The sequence below is a fragment of the Nannospalax galili genome, unplaced genomic scaffold, assembly GCF_000622305.1.
Source record: "Nannospalax galili isolate Female #2095 unplaced genomic scaffold, S.galili_v1.0 scaffold3817, whole genome shotgun sequence".
Taxonomy (NCBI): Eukaryota; Metazoa; Chordata; class Mammalia; order Rodentia; family Spalacidae; genus Nannospalax; species Nannospalax galili.
In genome coordinates, this window is record NW_008338671.1 from 10345 (window position 1) to 29192 (window position 18848).

The 18848-nt window shown below is 42.1% G+C and overlaps 2 pseudogenes; one reads left to right on the forward strand and one right to left on the reverse strand.

The window, feature by feature from the left end:
• The first annotated feature begins 1523 nt into the window (after nt 1-1523).
• On the forward strand, nt 1524-10148 carry LOC103734327 (annotated as a pseudogene).
• Nucleotides 10149-14058: 3910 nt separating this feature from the next.
• Nucleotides 14059-18025, reverse strand: LOC103734328 (annotated as a pseudogene).
• Between the last annotated feature and the right edge of the window lie 823 nt (nt 18026-18848).

Genomic DNA, 18848 nt, shown 5'->3' on the forward strand with positions numbered 1-18848 from the left:
TCGGGATTGAGGAAGAGTTCAAACCCATGACAATACATGTCAGAGGTCAGAGGACAACTTGTGGGAGTTGTTTCTCTCCTTCTACCACGTGGGTCCTGGGAATCAAATTTATGTTGTCAGACTTGGTGGCAAGCACCTTTACCCACTGAGTCCTCTAAATTGTGAACTGCTGCCAGAGGGAAATTGAATTTACAAACTCAGTCTTTGTCCAGAGTATATCTATTTTGTTAGTTGAGATGTAGTATATGTTTGCTTTAGGTACACAGTTTGAACTTGTTTTTTAATAGCCATGAAACTCCTGCTTCAGAATCAAAGTTTATATGGAGGCATAGCTACATACACAGGTAACCTAGCACTTGGGAGGCTGAGGCAGGAAAATCAGAGTCCAGAACAGCCAAGGATAGCCAACAAGACCACAGTACTTTAGGGTTCCTAATAATGCTTTTAAGATTGCAACCGTGGTGGCACATACCTTTAATCCCAGCACTCAGGAGGCAGAGGCAGGTGGATCTCTGTGAGTTCAAGGCCAACCTGGTCTACATAGTGAGTTCCAGGCCAGCTGGGGCTACAAGGAGACCCTGTCTCAAAAAGATTAAAAAAACAAAAAAAAAAAAAAGATTGCAAAGCATCATGTGCATTCCTTCTTCCCTGAACTTTATCTCGTTAGGCCACTATTATCAGATAAATTACTACCTGTGACATTAGCCCACCTCTGCCTCTTTGAATGTTCTGAGCATACGGTCCTATTATCCTATTTCGTAGCTGGAATTCTGCTTTATATAGTGAGACTTTGACACTAGGGCTAGATATTTCTATGGAGCCAGAAAGAAGTCTTTTCTGTGCCTCAAGCTTATCTAGTGATGATCCTACTGAGTGATGGCCCTACCTAGTGATCCCTCCCCTTGCTGGGCTCTTTTACTGTGAGAGTGGATTTCTCTGAGCATTTGGTTAAAAGAGCTTGTCATTTTTCTCATTCTTCTGTATTTCTGCCTATTATGTATCATATAAAACCACCTAGACTACTATTAAAATGGTAACAAGGGATCTCATAAGGTCAAGAGATAAATTTTCATGTGCAAAACCCCTAAAGTCGGTTCATGGAGTTCCTTTCCTCCCTGTCAACAATGTATGGAATATGCATATCGCTTTCCCCTTGCCTTATCACAAGAGAAAACCCCACCAGGTGCAAGATAACACTAGGATGTCCCCAGAGACAAATTGGCCATTGATCTGTATCTTACATGGGAAAATGCCCGTAAACCACGAGTACAGATTCACTTTAAAAATGTTATCCTTACTTTCCCGGGCTCCAAGGCTGGCATGAAGTAGACTGAGGAGTGGTAGCAGCGGCAGCCGCTCATATGAAAAAGCAGAACCACCAAAAGGAGTGATGATCAGTGATCTTCGCTCAGTCTGCGTATTGGTGCTCTTGCCTCAGAACACCTGTCAGAACACTGCACCAGCTCCTGGGACCAGCCTTAATACCCCTCTTAGACTGAACTGCTAAAGCCAGCTAAGCATGAATGGCTACCCAAAGGAAACTCTGGGTGAAAGATTTCAGTCCTTACATCACCTACTATATATGTAAAGGGTATCTGATCAAGCCAAAGACAGTGACAGAATGCCTCCATACCTTCTGTAAGACCTGTATTGTCGGGGCTGGAGAGATGGCTTAGCGGTTAAGAGCACTGACTGCTCTTGCAGAGGACCCGGGTTCGATTCCCAGCACCCACATGGTGGCTACAACAGTCCTTAACTCAAGTTCCAGGGAAATCTGAAACCCTCTTCTGACCTCTGCGGCATCACACGACACGGGTGCGTTCACATACATGCAGGCAATACACTCATACACATAAAAAAAAAAAAGACCTGTATTGTCCAGCACTTTGAAGATTGCAATGTTTGTCCAAGGCATAGCAACCAGGTTCATGAAACAAATCCATTAGAAATGTTGAGGCTGAATAACAAACTGGAGGAAATTATATTTAAGCTGGTACCTGGATTGTAAGAACAAGGCTTGAGCATGAACCTGAATTTTAGAAGAAAAAAAAACTCAAGAAAATAGGGACAGTGATACTTCAAAAGCTGACAGATCTAAAAAAGATGAAGAAGATGATGAAAACCAAGATGACAAGAACTATCACAGAAGTGCCCTACAAATTGTTATCTGTCTAGATGGTTTATGAAAAACTGAGCAGTCAAGGGACAACGTAGTTAAGGGTCTAAGGAAGAAATCCATCTGATGTTCTATACACCTTACTGTAGGAGCTATTAAAAAATTTTTTAAGTTTAAAACTAAAACTTCCAAGTTCTTTTTTTTATATTTAAATAAGTTATTGAAAATTTCACACATTGCGTATAAGGTGTTTAGATCAAATCCATGCCCATTCCCTCCCCTCTAGCTCCTCCCATATCTCCTCATCATGTTTTTCTGATAACTTCATGTACTCTTTCTTTTATTTTTTACAGGGCTTTTGGCTACAACATTTCCCCCTCGGAAGAGGTAACCCTAAAATCTTTTAAGGATTACATAAAAGCTCCCAAATACTTTTGACATTTTTGGCCTTTGGAACTGAGTATGTTGCTAAGAGGCCCAAGGACATTGTGAGTTTTTAGCCAAGAAACTGGCTACATTTCTTTGGGGTAAGTCAGTTTTTACCCTAACTGCCTAGCCAATTCCTACCCCTTATTCTTATCACACCATCCTCTGAAGAGGTTACCCAAATTGCCAATACGGAATCAGGCCTCAGACCCCTCTGACTTCTTCCATGCTGAACAGGGACGCTGGGTGAGGCAACTGGAGTACCCCTTCAGTGGGTCCATCTAAAAGACTTCCAAATTGATTAACTGTTATCTGTAGGGGGAAAAGAAAGTCCTTGACTGGTGAATAGGAGATGTGAAGGAGCAGTAAAGGAAGAGTAATTAGCATTTCAAGTTCTAGACAGGGAACTAGAAAAAAGTCATAACGGCAATTTTCAAATGTTCATATGAGAGTCCATTGGAATTTCTTGACAAGGGTTTCCAGAAGCATCCCACTATTGGGTTCCTCCTCATTTTTCTTTTGTCTGCCAAGGCTAGACTCGAGAGTGATGGGTTCAGGATTTGTTTTCAGGTATCCTGATAGCTGTTGGAGTGGTTAGAATCAGTGTCAGTTCCCTCTCAAAGGCTTCTAGATAGTGGGAGAAAACAAATTTATCCATCATTTTACAACAATAGCAGGTTGTCTCCCTTAGCTACAGGTGGGCACTACAGTATTGCAGACCAAGATTTGAGTTCTTATGTCTGAGCAGCACTTTTTGATTAGGAACAAAATCATCAATGAAAAATAATTGTCTAAATAACATTTTATATGGACTTAAGCATAATGTCTGGGAAGTGTCATCCCTTGAACTCTTAAAGAAATATGCTGATGGTTTTACACTTTGGATATACTTCCCTTTTGGGTGTTAAAGACCATACAGCTGGCCAAAATAAATCAGTTTGTTTTTACACTTAAGGCTGTTTGAGAATCTGTTCCTCAGGGGTCCCATGGGCTTGGGTGGAGCTCCTGGCTCCTTTCTTTTACCAGTTCCATCTTTGTGAAAATAAGTCAAAGGTCCTGCACAACTGCGGCTGGCTTCACTTGGAAGCATGGATGAGATGTTTCCTCTGAGTTGACCCTCCTCTTTGTAGAATGGCCATTGGTTAAAGTACATCTCATGGGGTCTCCATGGCCTCCCTGAACAAGAGGACAGGTTACTCACCACAATTACAGGACATTTTGAGAGATGTTCCATAGTCCCCTAGAACTTAGTCGACCTTGGAGGGCAAGGAGCAAAAATTGTCCTTTAAGTCCCTCTGAGCACATTAGTATAGGCCTCAAAGTATGGCTGTTGAACATCCAAGAAGGTTACTTCCACCACTCTGGTACTTTTAATTACCATGTGTACAGCCAGCTTTTTATAAGAGCTTAGATGACCTAGGAGGGCAAGGAGTGAAAACTGTCCTTTATGTCCTTCTGGCCAAGCTAGTATAGGCCTCAAAGTATGGCTATTAAACATCCAATAAGGTTAGTTCCACCAGTCTGGCACTTTTAAATGTACTATGTAGATAAAGCGTGGGTAAAAAAACAAATATTCTCAGATAAACTTTGACTAGATATATATTTTTTTAACTTAAATCTTACATCAGTATGCAGAAGATGAACTTGGGGGTCACTGGACCCTCTGTTTATTCCTCTTTCCAATGTGTCCACACTGAATAAATCTTTTCCAATTATAATAATTTTTAATAATAAACAGCATTAACAAATTTTCCATCTGTTGTGAGAATTTTTTTCCTAGGGATACTAAGCAATGCTTATTCCCTTTAAGGTTCTAGTGTCAAGCCAATGTTTGATTAAAGTTTTACTGGGGAACCAATGAATTTACTGAGCTTACTTACCGAGATAAGTGAGGAGTTGCTGAGGTGTATGTATGACCTTAGGATATGCACACTGGAAAGACTTTACCCAGCATGGGTCAAGCCTTCTCTTCTTAGCCTTCCCCAGATTGTATACTTTAGCCCTACCCAAATCCAGAAGGCCATGGCTGGGAAGAGTGGCTGGATACTCTGGTGAGGGTCCAATGACCCTACTTGTCCCTCCTTTAAATGAATGAGCACAACCGTCAACAAGCCCAACTGTGACTATGTTTAGCGATCAGGCTCACCTGAAGTCATGATGATGGTAGTTATTTCACACAGAAGGGACTGCTGTACAGTATCATCTTATTAAAAGGACATGGAATTTAAAAGGATTTGGTGCTAGGAGCCACATATGAGAGAGAACATACATTGTTTGTTTTTCTGAAATTGTGATACTTCAGTTAGCATAACAGTTTCTAGATCCATCCATTTACCTGCAAATTTCATTATTTCATCTTTCTTTACTGCTGAATAGAACTCCCTTGTGTAAGTATACCACATTTTTGTTAACCACTCGTCAGTTGAAGGGCATTTAGGTTTCTTCCATCTCTTAGCTATTGTGAAAAGAGCAGCAACAAACATGGTTGTACAAGTGTCTCTACAATAGGATGAGTCCTTTGGGTATATGCCAAGGAGTGGTATAACCAGGTCACATGATAGATTCATTTTTACTTTTTTAAGAGTTCTCCACACTGTTTTCCATAGGGGTTGTGTGAGTTTGCAATGCCACCAGCAGTGAATGAGCGTTCCCTTTTCTCCACATCCTCTCCAGCATTTGGTATCATTTGTTCTCTGGATCCTAGCCAGTCTGATTGGGGTAAGGTGATACCTTAGGGTGGTTTTAATTTGCATTTCCCTAATTACTAACAATGTTGAACACTTTTTGAGATGTTTCTTAGCCATCTTTATTTCTTCCTTTGAGAACTCTCTGTTTAGATCTTTAGCCCATCTTTTAATTCGGTCATTTGGTTTCTCGATTCTTTGTTTTTTGAGTACTTTATATATTCTGGATGTTAAACCTCTGTCAGATGTGTCACTGTTGGAGTTTTTCCCATTCTGTGGGTTTTTCTTCACTTTTTTGATTTTTTCTTTTGCTGTACAGAAGCTTTTTAGTTTAATAGGCCCCACTTCTTGATTGCTGACCTTAATTCCTGAGCAACTTCTGTCTGATTTAGAAAACCCTTTCTTACACCTATATCTTGTGAGTTACTGCCAACATTTTCTTCTAATAGTTTCAGTGTTTCCAGCTTCACATTGAGATCTTTGATCCATTTGGAGTTGATTTTTGTTCAAGGTGAAAGATAAGGATCTAGGTTCATTCTTCTACAGGTGGAGATCCCATTTTGCCAGCACCATTTGTTTAAGATGCTCTCTTTCCTCCATTGTGTGTTTTTTCACCTTTGTCAAATATCAGGTGGCTGAAATTGCATGTACTCAAGTTGGGGTCTTTAATGATTTTCCATTGATCTATGTGTCTATTTTTGTGCCAGTATCATGCTGTTTTTATGACTATAGCTCTGTAGTATACTTTGAGATCTGGTATAGTAATCCTCTAAGCGTTGCTCTTTGTGCTCAGGGTTGCTTTGGCTATCCGGGATCTTTTGTGCTTCCATACGAATTTAAGGATGATTTTTCTAATTCTGTGAAGTATGTCATGGGGATTTTGATTGGGATTGCATTGAATCTATATATTGCTTTTGGTAGGATGGTTGTTGTCAGAATATTAATTCTTCCAATCCATGAGCTTGGGAGGTCCTTCCATCTCCTGGTGTCTTCCTCAGTCTCTTTCTTTAATGATTTAAAATTTTCATTGTAGAGATCTTTGGTGTCTTTGGTCAGATTTATTCCAAGATTTTTTTTTCAGCAACCGTGAATGGGAGCATTTCCCTGTATTCTTTCTCCAATTGCTTATTTCTGGTATATAGAAAGGTTACTGATTTTTGTAGATTGACTTTATAACCTGCCACTATACTGAAAGTGTTGATCAGTTCTAGAAATTTTCTTGTGGAACTTTTGGGATCTCTTAGTATCATATCATCTGCAAAAAGTGATAGTTTGACCTCTTCCAATTAGTACTTCTTTAATTTCCTTCTGTCTTACTGCTCTAGCAAGAGATTCAAGCACTATGTTGAAAAGGAGTGGAGATAGTGGACATCCTTGTCTGGTTCCTGATTTTAATGGGAATGCTTTCAGTTTTTCTCCATTTAGAATGATGTTGGCTATGGGTTTTGTGTATATAGCTTTAATTATGTTGAGGTATGTTCCCTCCAGTCCAGAACCTGGTCTCTGCAGGTGATTTGCTAAACCTGGTGTCTGAGGAAACGCTGACTTTCCGTTTCCTCTTTCTGGCTGTGGAACCAGTTGGCCCAACATCCTGGGGGACTTGGCCGCACTGCTGACACTTGGGGAAACCTAACAGATGTGTTGCATTTCTGGCATAAGGTCGACTTGGTCGTGGTGAATGATCTTTTTGATGTGTGTCTGTATATGGTTTGCAAGTATTTTGTTGAGAATTTTTGTATCTATGTTCATTAAGGATATGGGTCTATAGTTTTCTTTTTTGGGTGTGTCTTTACCTGGTTTGGGTATTAGAGTGATGCTGGCTTCATAAAAGGAATTTGGGAGTTCTCCCTCTGTTTCTACCATTTTGAATAATTTAAGTAGTATTGGTTGGAGATCTTTAAATGGTAGAATTCTGCTGTAAATCCATCTGGGTTTGGGTTTCATTTGTTCTTGCTTTTCCAGCGTCTTGAGTTGTAGTATTAGGTCATTTATTTGGGCTCTTTCTAATCTTTTAATGTAGGCACTTAGAGCTATAAACGTCCCTCTTAGGACTGCTTTTAAAGTGTCCCAGAGGTTATGTTGTGTTGTATTGTCCTTTTCATTAAATTCCAGGAATTCTTTTATTTCTTTCTTAATTTCTCCTTTGACCCACTCATTGTTTAGGAGTATGTTGTTCAATCGCCATGAGTTTGTGTAGTGCCTATGGCTTTGTCCAGTATTGATTTTGAGCTTTATTGCATTGTGGTCCAATAAAATGCATGGAATTAATTCATTTTTTTGTATTTCTTGACGTTTGTTTTGTGGCCCAGTATATGCTTAATTTTTGAAAAAGTTCCATGGAGTGCTGAGTAGAAAGTGTATTCTTTGGTGCTTGGGTGGAATATTAGAAAGATGTCTGTTAGGTCCATTTGATGGATGGTATCATTTAATTCAGACATCTCTCTGTTTATTCTTTGTCCAGTTGACCTGTCTAATGGAGACAGTGGGGTATTAAAGTGCCCTACTATTACTGAGTTGGGGTTAATCTGCGTCTTAAAGTCTTGTAGTGTTTTTTTTTTAATTTGGGTGCACCAGAGTTTGGTGCATATATGTTAAGGATTGTAATATCTTCTTGGTTAATTGTTCCTTTGATCAGAATGAAGTGATCCTCCTTATCTCTTCTGATTAGTTTTACTTTGAAGTCTATTTTGTCAGATATTAGAATTGCAATGCCTGCTTTTTTCTTAGTACCATTCGCTTGGAATATTCTTTTCCATCCTTTTACCTTAAGGTAGTGCCTGTCCTTGAAGGTGAGATGGGTTTCTTTCAGACAATAAAGAGATGGATTTTGTTTCTTAATCCATTCATTTAGCCTGGGAGTTCAGTCCATTGATATTTAAGGTTATTGTTGAAAGGTGTGTATTGGTTGCCATCATTTTGATTGCCGTTTGTGTTTGTCCAATTTTGTGTTTCCTCAATTATACCTTTATTTATTTTCTTTTGTTGCCAGTGGGGTATATTGTTTCTCTCTCGCTCTCTGTATTGCTTCAAGTATTCTTTGAAGGGCTGGTTTTGTGGACATGTATTCTTTCAGGTTATTCATGTCATGGAAAATTTTTCTTCCCCCCTCGACTATAATAGACATTTTTGCTGGGTAAAGTATTCTGGGCTGGCATCTATTGTCATGTAGAACAGGAAATACCTTGGTCCAGTCTTTTCTGGCTTTCATAGTTTGCACTGATGAGTCAGCTGTAATTCTGATTCTGATGGGCTTTCCTTTGTATGTGACTTGTTTTTTTTTTTTCTTTTGCTGCTTTCAGTATTCTTTGTTCTGTGCATTTAGTGTTTTTACTATGATGTCACGGGGAGTTTCTTTTCTGATCCTGTCTGTTTGGTGTTCTATGTGCTTCTTGTATTTGTATGGGGATGTCTTTCCTTAATTTCAGAAAACTCTCTTCTACAATCCTGTTTTAAGATCTGGTCAATACTGTTAACCTGAAATTCTTCTCCTTCCTCTATTCCTGTGATCCGTAGATTTGGTCTTTTCATGTGTCCCACATCTCTTGCATATTCCATTCATGTGTTTTTTAAATTTTTCCATACTCTTTGCTTGAGCGGTCCAATTCTTCAACTTTATCCTCCAGTGTTGATATTTTTTTCCATTTCATTCATTCTAGTGGTGAGGCTTTCCCCTGTTGTTTCAAGTTGGCTTACTGAGTTTTGCACTTCCTTCATTTTTTCCTGAGTTTTCTTCAATGTTTCTATCTCTTTTATGAATTCATTCAGAAGTTGGCTAAACAGTGTCTCAATTGCTATAATGCCACAGTCAGTTTTGAAGCCAGGTAGAGTAATTCTTCAGACATTGTCATTTGACTTATTATTATTAATTTGACTCTTCTAAGTATTTCACCTTTCCAAATAAATTTCAGTCATTTTCACAATATCTACAAAACTACTATTGAGGACATTGACAGGTATTGCTTCATGGTTCAACTGAGGAAGACCTAGTTTATGTCTTAGCATCCCTCTGATATGAGAATTAAGGTGAAGTATGCTTCTGTTTGTATTATTGGTGAGCCTAGGTCCTTTCCTTATTGGTTATGTAAAGCTGGTTGGTACAGGTTTCAGGTTTTCTCAGGTTTTATTTTGGAGGGAACTGATGGCTTCAGATCAGCTGTTCAGGAACACCCACAGAAGCCCAAGCCAGGTTCCAGTCAGGTACACTCAGGCTTCCTTCTAAGGTTTGGACCCCTATTAGCAGGAACTCAGAGAAAATTTGGGAAATTCCCTAAGTGGGGGTTGATTTTGGGACTCTCACTTGGTCTGCTATGTTCTCAGCCCCTAAGCGAGAGGGAGGCCAGAACCCAGCACTCTCTGGCAGTCTACTGAGATGACAGCCACTACACTGATGGAGGTCAGAGCCTACCCTCTCAAGCTGTCTGCTGGGATTTCAGCTTTAGCCTACCAAAGCCAGGTGTGCCCTGGGACCTTGGGAGGGGCCTCACAAAATCCCAGGTAGGGGAATGGGTATGGTGCAATTAGGGGAAGCTCACCACCCCTGCAGGCAGGATCCGGGAGCTCTCAGGCAGTCAGTCCCCTGTGTTCTCAGCCCCTATGCCAGAGGGAGGCCAGAACCCAGCACTCTCTGGCAGTCTGCTGAAATCACAGCCACAACACTGATGGAGGCCGGAGCCCACCCTCTCAGGCTATCTGCTAGGATCTCCAACTTCCAAGTTCTTATGAGTTGGATGTGCTGTGCAATGGTGAAGTCATGAGGAAGGCTCATATTATGGAATTCATCTATAGGACAAGATGCAGTGGCTACAAGGAGAAAATTTTTGGTGTCTGAACTGCTCACCTTGCAAGTCTGCTTTCAGGATGGCCCTTTGTATCAGTCATACCCAGTGGTATTGCAGTATCAACCAACAATTGCTTTCAAGTAGAACAAGGGGCCTAGATTTCATTGAAATGAATCCTGAACTATTTGTTTACTCGTGAACAGATTGCACAGTGAACGCTGTGTGGAACCAGAGAGACACAATCTGATTTTCAGCAGGCATATAAGGCCATTGTCTGTCTCTAAATTGTCAGTTGCATTCATGTTGTTTCTATTAGAAGCAATCCACATGCCATTCTACCACTGAACCACCTGTGTAAGGTACTTATGCTGTTTCACAGTACATAGGGCACAGCTGAAGTCAGCTCGGTGTACAGCCAAGACTTAGCTGTCTCAATATTTTACTTGTCTGCTCTGAAACTGTTCTGATGTTTAATCACACTAGTAAAATGGCTCAATCTTTGTGGTGTTTCAGTTTTCACATACTTAACCATTTTATTAATTCTTTTTTATTTTATTTTATTATTTTTGGTCTTTTTTTGGGACAGGGTCTCCCTGTAGTCCCAGCTGGCCTGGAACTCACTATGTAGACCAGGCTGGCCTTGAACTCACAGAGATTTGCCTGCCTCTACCTCCCGAGTGCTGAGATTAAAGGTGTGTGCCACCATGCCTGGCCTAATTCTTGTTTAAATAGAATACTGTACAATAAATTATTTTGTATGAAAATGTATTTAGAAAACTGGCTTCTCAGCCACTGTCCTAGTTTTGGTAAGCTTTGATGTCAAAAAGAATAAACAACAACAACAACAATAAATTGTCATCCCTGCCAGGTGTGGTAGCACACATCTGCACCCTTAGCACTCAGGAGTCTGAGGCAAGCAGGTAGCTGTGAGTTCATGACCAGTCTAAAAAACAAAAGGTAGCTAGAGATTAAAATAATTCCTCAGTGCAGTTGTGATTAATGCCTGAAATATGCTGGTCATAATGAATAGTTTGAAGTGAAGGAGCATTGATACCAGAAACGTGCCCTCCCTCTGCCTTGCAGAACTCTTCTTTTTTCCTCCCCAAGGGAAGGGATCTGAGAACTTGCTATAGATTATCCTAATAGCACTATACTTTTTTTTTTTGGTCTTTTTGAGACAGGGTCTCCCTGTAGCACCAGCTGGCCTGGAGCTCACTATGTAGACCAGGCTGGCCTGAACTCACAGAGATCCAACTGCCTCTGCCTCCTGAGTGCTGGGACTAAAGGCATGCATCACCACACCTGGCCTCTACATTTTAAAAATGTATTAGAATATCATGAAGCAGGTCTGACATATTGGATACGTGGAGGCTATGGATTACTATGAATTCTCAAGTGTGATTTGAAATTAAATTAGCACAGTCACTTTGAAAATAATTTGACAATAATCACTGAAGTTGAACATGTGCCTTGAGACTGAAGAGCTTCAGTCTTAAGTGTAAGTGAAGAAACGCCTCTTGCCCAGTGTACCAAGACAGGTGCACAAGAATGACAAGAGTTAAAGTACAGAGATGACTGTGTGTCCACCAAAATGGTCCTGATCTTCCAAAATCACAGGCATGTAGGGCAAATGGCTAGACTCCCTTTCCCACGTTGTCCTTCTCTAAGTAGCACATGGGTAGCCAGCTGTGGTCTTTCCTGTAGAATGTTAGTAAAGTGCCATGTGTTGTTTCTAGGCTAGTGCTTTTTTTTTGGTCTTTTTGAGACAGAGTCTCCCTGTAGCCCCAGCTGGCCTAGAACTTGTTATGTAGAGCAGGCTGGCCTCAATCTAACAGAGATTCACCTGCCTCTGCCTCCTGAATGCTGGGATTAAGGTATGTGCCACCATGCCAAGCTAGACTAATGCTTTTAAGACAATGACTATATACTGTTTTCTTCTTTCCCATTTTCTTGGCTAGATGCAGAAGATGACAGCGTAAGAGTACACAAAATGGAAGGTGGTTGATTCCCTGTATCACCCTGTGAAGGAGACTCACTTGATAACCAGGAATACCTATCTGAAACCATTAATGGTATGAGGAATGTATCTGTTGTTTGAGACACTACACAGTTTTTTTTTTCATTTTTTAAATTTATTTTTTATGTGTATGAGAGTTTTGCCTGCACCCATGTCATGCAATGCTCGTAGGGGACAGAAGAGGGCATCAGACACCTTGAACTGACATTATAGGTGGTGTTAGCTGCCATCTGGGTGCTGGGAACCAAATCAGAGTCCTCTGCAAGAGCAGCAAGTGCTCTTAACCACTGAGCCATCTCTCCAGCCCCTCTATTGTTGTTTTTTTTTTTTTTAAAAAAAAAACAACTATAGTATACAGTCTTGTCTGTCCAGAAGGAATAATGATATATTCACACACTGGATTATATAAGTTGCAAATTTATTGAAGGCTTCTCATAATTATGAATAAATCTCAAAATATTGTCTAGGAAAAGCAACTTAGAGAACATGTTAAGTGTACCATTTATATAATATTTTATCTATCTATCTACCTACCTACCTACCTATCTATATCTTCATCCATCCTATTGTGGACAGGAACAACAAAACACCAAATGTAGGAATAGCATCCAGAGGATTTTCAAATAAACATGACTTTTCATGTTTATTTTTCAGTACTGAGGATTGAACCTGGGGGTTTTACCCTTGTTAGGCAAGACCTCAACCATCAACCTACATCCCTTTCAACTTTTTTGTTTGAGACTGAGTCTTATAATGTTGTCCAGGTTGGCCTTGAGCTCACTCTTGAACTTGCAATTCTCTTGCCTCTCCTTCCCAATAGCTAAGATCACCAGACTGTTCACCAGGGCTAGCTTGTATTTTATTTCTGAACAAGGATAATGAGTTGTACCTTTCTATACTTCTGAAAAAAAAAAACTCTTAAAAAGTTTTTAATAGCTGGGTATGGTGGCTCATTTCTGCAATAGTAGCACTCAAAAAGAATAATATATCCTTTCCACCTCCTTTTTCTTTTTATTAATTTATTATTTCTTGAGAGAGGGTCTCACTGTGTCACCCTGGCTAGCCTGGAGCTCTCTATTTAGACCAGACTGGCCTCAAATTCACAGATACCTGCTTCTCCCTTCCTAAGGCATGCATGCACCACCACACCTAGATACACATTTTTTTTGAGACAGGGTCTCCCTGTACCTGAAACTTACTATGTAGACTAGGCTGGCTGCGATCTCATAGAGTCATAGAGATCCACCTGTCTCTGCCTCCCAGGCTCTGAGATTAAAGGCGTGCACCATCACACCTGGCTCCATCTCCTTCTTAAAAGATATTTTCCTTGTGGGGCATCAACCTTTTAACTTTCTTTCACTAGTCATTTCTTCTACCTTAGAGCAAACATTTCCACTGTGCATTCAGATGCTAGAGCCAAAAGCATTATTTTCATTTGCCTCTGTGGCTCCTGCCTTCTGTCTCTTACCAGATTCATCTTCTTCTCCCCTGCCCATGTTCTCTTAATCAACCAGCTATACTTAAAAAAATACTATTTCACATTTATTGTACGTATGCATGTATGAAAGCATGTATAGCACAATGCCTGTGTGGAAATGAGAGGACAGCTTGCAGGACTCACTTTTTTCCTTCCACCACATGAGTTCTGTGGATCAAACTCAGGTTGGGCTTGGCTGCAAATACCCTTACCCTCTGAGCCATCTCACTGGTCCATCACCAGCAATACTTTTGCCATATGTACATTTCTTGGAAAATTACCAACCTTACAGTGACTTTAGAGACTTTGGATTAAGTTCTTGTCTCTGCCTAGAATGTTTCCTTTTCCGGTCTGCCCAGAAGGCTTTAATACACAAATCTAGTCTATTCTAACTTCACTCACTTTCTGTAATAGTCTCATGTTTAATTTCCCCCATAAGTTAGTAGTCTCATTACGGGTAGTTGTATTCTTAGCATGTATGAACAGTGATTTATTGGACTGTGAATCCTAGTCTAGAATGATGATCCTCTATGGGAACATGTAATAATCATGAAGACCTTCTAAGCAATTTTCCAAGTTGGCAATCCAGCAGCTTTCCCAATGGCATCCACAGTACCAGATCTACTTTCTCTAGCTCTGATTTCTTTGATTGAGATAGAAATGACTTTGGATTTATTCTTTATTTGGAACCTAAGGCATGGCTCAGTGTTCTTTGGGGACACCCTGTTCTTCGGGCACTGATTACAGTTGTCCCGGCTGTCTGCCTTCAGCTGTCTTCTCCCCCTGACTAAGGGTTCTCGATACCACTGTTTCTCCTTCAGTTGCTGTTTCCACTTTTCTAACTGGCTCTTCACGGTCTCTAGCTCGTGGTATTCCCGACTTAGCTGCTCTAATTCCTTCCGTAGCTTCTAGTTCTCTCTACCGACGCTATGGCAAAACTTAGAATTTGCTTTCTTGGCTGTCAGCTCCAAGGCCTGGATCTTATTCTTAAGCTCTGTGGTGTTACATTCTCCCAACTTCCACAAGTCTAGTTCAAGCAGTTGTTTGTCTAAGAGTGACTTTTGCTGTAAGAACTGCAAATGTGTCTGGCGGTCCTTAGCAGCTGTCTCAGGTTTGATTTTCTGTTTCTCCTCCTGCAATGTCTGGATCTTCATATCCTGCCTCTCCTTTACCAGGGAAATGGGCCTCATTGCCTGCAACTGCTGCTTTAAATGGGACTGAGCTTTTTTTCCCTGCAAGAGCCGTGCTTGAAGGTCTGCATTTTCCTGGCCATGTATGGACAACAATTTTTGTCTTCTTTGTTGGATCTCCCCACATTCTTGGAAATACTGATTCCACAGGTCCTCATGTTTCTTTGTACATTGGTCATTCTGTTTTCTCAGGTGTCCCAAAAAGTAGCTGTTTTCAGCCTCAATATGTAACTTATCCTCTTGTAGTTCCCTGTCATCCTGCAGCAGCTTCTGCTTCTGGATTTGAACTTCTACAGACGTGTTCAGCTTCTTCAGTGCCTCCAGTGTCCTCCTTTTTATCCTGTTTTCCAATTTCGTTAGCCTCCCTGTCTTGAAACATTCATTCAGAACAGTGAGATACACTGATTGTGGAGGGGAACTTCCGGGACTCTGAGCAAGCCTGGAGGGAGAAGAAATGAGATGTCCCTTTATCAGCATTTACGAGCACTTTGGGAAATGATAGTTGAAGACCAATCCAGACCACTGTTGTTTATTCATACAAAAGATCCTTTGAGTTTCCAAGGCATGGGGAATATGACTAGGTGGGAAGATGACATGCTCACACATGTAGCGCACATACTCGCATACAATTAGACAGTCTCCACACACACAGAATACATACTTACATACAGTATGATCTCCACACAAGCAGCACACACACTTGCATACAATATGTTCACCACAGCACCCTGAGTTGCTGTCTTCATTTTAGTTTTTAAGGTTTTTTTTAAAAGTTATTTATTTTATATGTATGAGTGTTTTGCCTGCATGTATGTAAGTGTACCACATGTGTGCAATGCCTTCAGAGGCCAGAAGAGTCTGTCAGATCCCCTGGAACTGGAGTTATGGATGGTTGTTAGCCACTATGTGGGTACTAGGAACTGAACCTGGTTCCTCTGCAAGAGTAGCCGGTGCTTTTTAACTCCTGAGCCATCTCTCCAGCCCCTACTATCTTAATTTTAAAAAGGAGAAAGAGAATAGGTTCAGACTCTGTTACTTACCTGTGAGTTTGCACCATTTGCAAATGGCGGAGCCTGGTTATGAAACCCAGGCTTGTTTAAATAAATTAGGAGCAGCTACCAAGGAAACAGACTGGGTATGCTGGGGACTAGGAATAATATCCTCAAGCTCTTTCATTATTTGTGTGTGTATAGGTGTAGATGTGGTGGTGTGTATGCATGTATGCATACATGTGTGTAGACCTTGGGTGTCTTTCCTTAGTTGCTGTCTGTCTTTTTTGTTTGTTTGTAGGCTCAGCTGTCCTGGAACTTGCTATGTAGACCACCCTGACTCTGTCTCACAGAAATCCACTTGCCTCTGCCTCCCAAGTGCTGGGACTAAAGACGGGGTTTCTCACTGAACCTGAAGCTCACTGATTAGACTAGCCTGGGTGGCCAAAGAATTCTGGGATCTGTGCATCTCTTTGTCTCCCTCCACCCCAAGGGTGGGATTACAGGAATGAAATGCCGTGGCCAGTTTTTTAGATGGGTCCAAACTCAGGTCCTTGACCCTTGTGCTTGTGTGTCAGGCTATCTCCCAGGCCCCCTCTTCCATCATTTTTGCTGAATGTGAGAGCCCTTAGGCACAAATCAATCTTCCCCTTCAGCACCTACCCGTTTCCAGAATCCATGTGTTTATTCTGGTGACTTTGGTGTTCACCGAGGATCTCTGATCAAAGACTAATGTCAGGCGCCCGGCTTTGGGAATCACAACGATCATGAGGTTTCTGTACTTTGTGGTCAACATGATGGGGCTCTGCCGAGCTATTGTCCGGGTTACATAACACCTTAGGCCCACCTATCAAATGAGCCCTAGCAGCTCTCCAGGATTTGCCCCCAGGTCTTTGGGGATTTCTGGTTTTTGATCTGCGGTTGTCCAGCGCTTGGGATCCCATCTCCCCTCCTACATCCTCTCCTACCATTACCAACCCAACCGTCTTCCAGGAGACCTAAGCTCCTTCTCACTTGCCCAACCCTCCCATTTCTCCACCACTATCACCAGTTAGCCCCAGCCAGGTCAACACGCAGACGCCTCTCTAGACTGCCACTGCTCCCTAAACCTCAGCCTGGGATCAAATGTTCCTTGCACAATGGTCTCATGGAATGTCGCGGAAGTCTCTCTAGCGATTTGGTGTCTCTATGGTAAGTGGGTGGGCTGCAACTTCCTCTGAGTATGGAACCACATGGGTTCTTGGCCCACTGTGTGTCTGTTGGTGTTGGGAACAGAGTCCAAAGAACCGCCTTTCTAAAAATGACTGCCTTGAGGCGGTGTGGTAGGAACATGTGAAAAGCAGGAGGAAAGCCAGCGCTAAAGGGATGAGGGTCTCTGGGTTGGAAGAGTGTGGCTTCCCGAACCTTGACATCCACTCCAGTTCCTTCCTCTAAGAAACCTGGGCTCCTGACATGGGCCAGTTAAGGCTGTCTTCTGTATACCCCGCTGCACAGTTGGTTCAACTGACCGTGTTGTACTGAAATTGCCTTGAAGATGAAATTGACAGCTTCTTCGAAGCCAGAGCTTAAGCGTAATGGTGTTGAATACAGAGAAAGCTCTCAACCTTAGCGGTGAAGAATTGCTAAAGCAGCACCTGCCATGTTCTAGGGAATGCACATACAGTGAAGGATCTGCCTTCTATGAAGTTAATATTTTAATGAAAGAGAGGAAACACCTACACTCATACAAAGACAGCAAGGAGCAATGAAGAGGTAGGGTGACGCTGGTGGGTTGCTAAAGCGAGGTAACTTTTGAGCTGAGAGTTGAATGTTGAGCGTAGGCGTAGCAGTGGACATACAGGTAGAAGGAAATAGTTCCAACTCCACAGACATGTCAGTAAAGGAATGGGAGTTCTCTGGTCGCTTACCATCCTTTGTTCATTACCCTCCAACCCTCTCCCCCATGTTTTTGCAGAAGCTCACAGGACACCTGCCCAACAAAGGCTCACCACTTGTGGTGGTTTGAATAAGTGTCCCCCCACAGGCTCCAAGCATTTGAAAAAGCTTGGTCCCAAGTTTGTGGCACCGTTTGAGGAGGGTCATGGAACCTTTGAGAGGTGAGGCCTTGCTGGAGGAAGCAGTCACTGGGGGTGGGCTTTGAGAGTTCACAGCCATGTCCCCTCTTATATGTCTCCTCTTTGTGCTTGTTTGATGTGTGTACTGGGCTTTCTGCCTCAGCTGCCTCCTGCTGCCATGCCTCCCCTATGGAGCGCGCTGGGCGCCCTGGCGTGGTGTGCGCGGGCACACCTGGAGAGTCGCAGCGCGGGTCCCACAGGCTTCTCCAGCGTGCCGCGTCCTGGAAGCTGCATCGGGTCTGGCTTCTTCAGTGTTGAAAGTCCCTGCTGCTGAGGCTTTTGCTCAGCCGTGTCTCCACCCTGATTTCACCCGTGCACCCTCCTCAATATGCGGGGTCCACTGGCCACTGGACCACGTGGGAAAGTACGAGGGCGGCTAAAGCTAAGGTTCCGCGAGTCGGTGACAGAGGAATGCTGCCTCCGGAGAGGCTGGATCGCTGGTAGTAAGACGCGGGACTCTGCTTAGTCTGTGTTACAGCTTTTATTAAGTGTTCAGCTCCTAGCTTCTAGTGATCCAGCTTTCTATTATTGAGAGAACACTGGGATATTTATACCATGGGGGTAGTGGTAAAAGCTTTGGCTGATAGATACTTTGTGAGACATTCTATTTGCATATGGAAGTGGGTTTCTGTCATGCTGCCAGACCGCTGACTGCCTGAAAAATCACACAGGAAAGCATGGTATTCCTAGAGCCAGAGGCCATGTTTATGTTAGGGCATTTGGGGCGGGCACTTCAAAAGGAGAGTCAGGAAAAATGCCAGGAAACCACCCTGCTATGAAAGGAGTCTCAGCACATGGCTCCGAGCTCGTGAGCTATCCGGATACGAAGAGACTTCTACTTTACATAACAGAGGCCCCCAACATCTCTTCCTCTTTGATTTAAATATGAAGAAGCGCCATCACCAGCCCTAAGAGCCAACTCATTTCATCTTGGGAAAATCTAAAGTTTGATAACTAACCATGACCTGTTTCCTGTAGTGATTTTAGCAAATGGCAGTAACTGTCAGCAAAGAAATCTTAAAAAACAGTGAGCAAGCATACACAGTATTATCAAGGG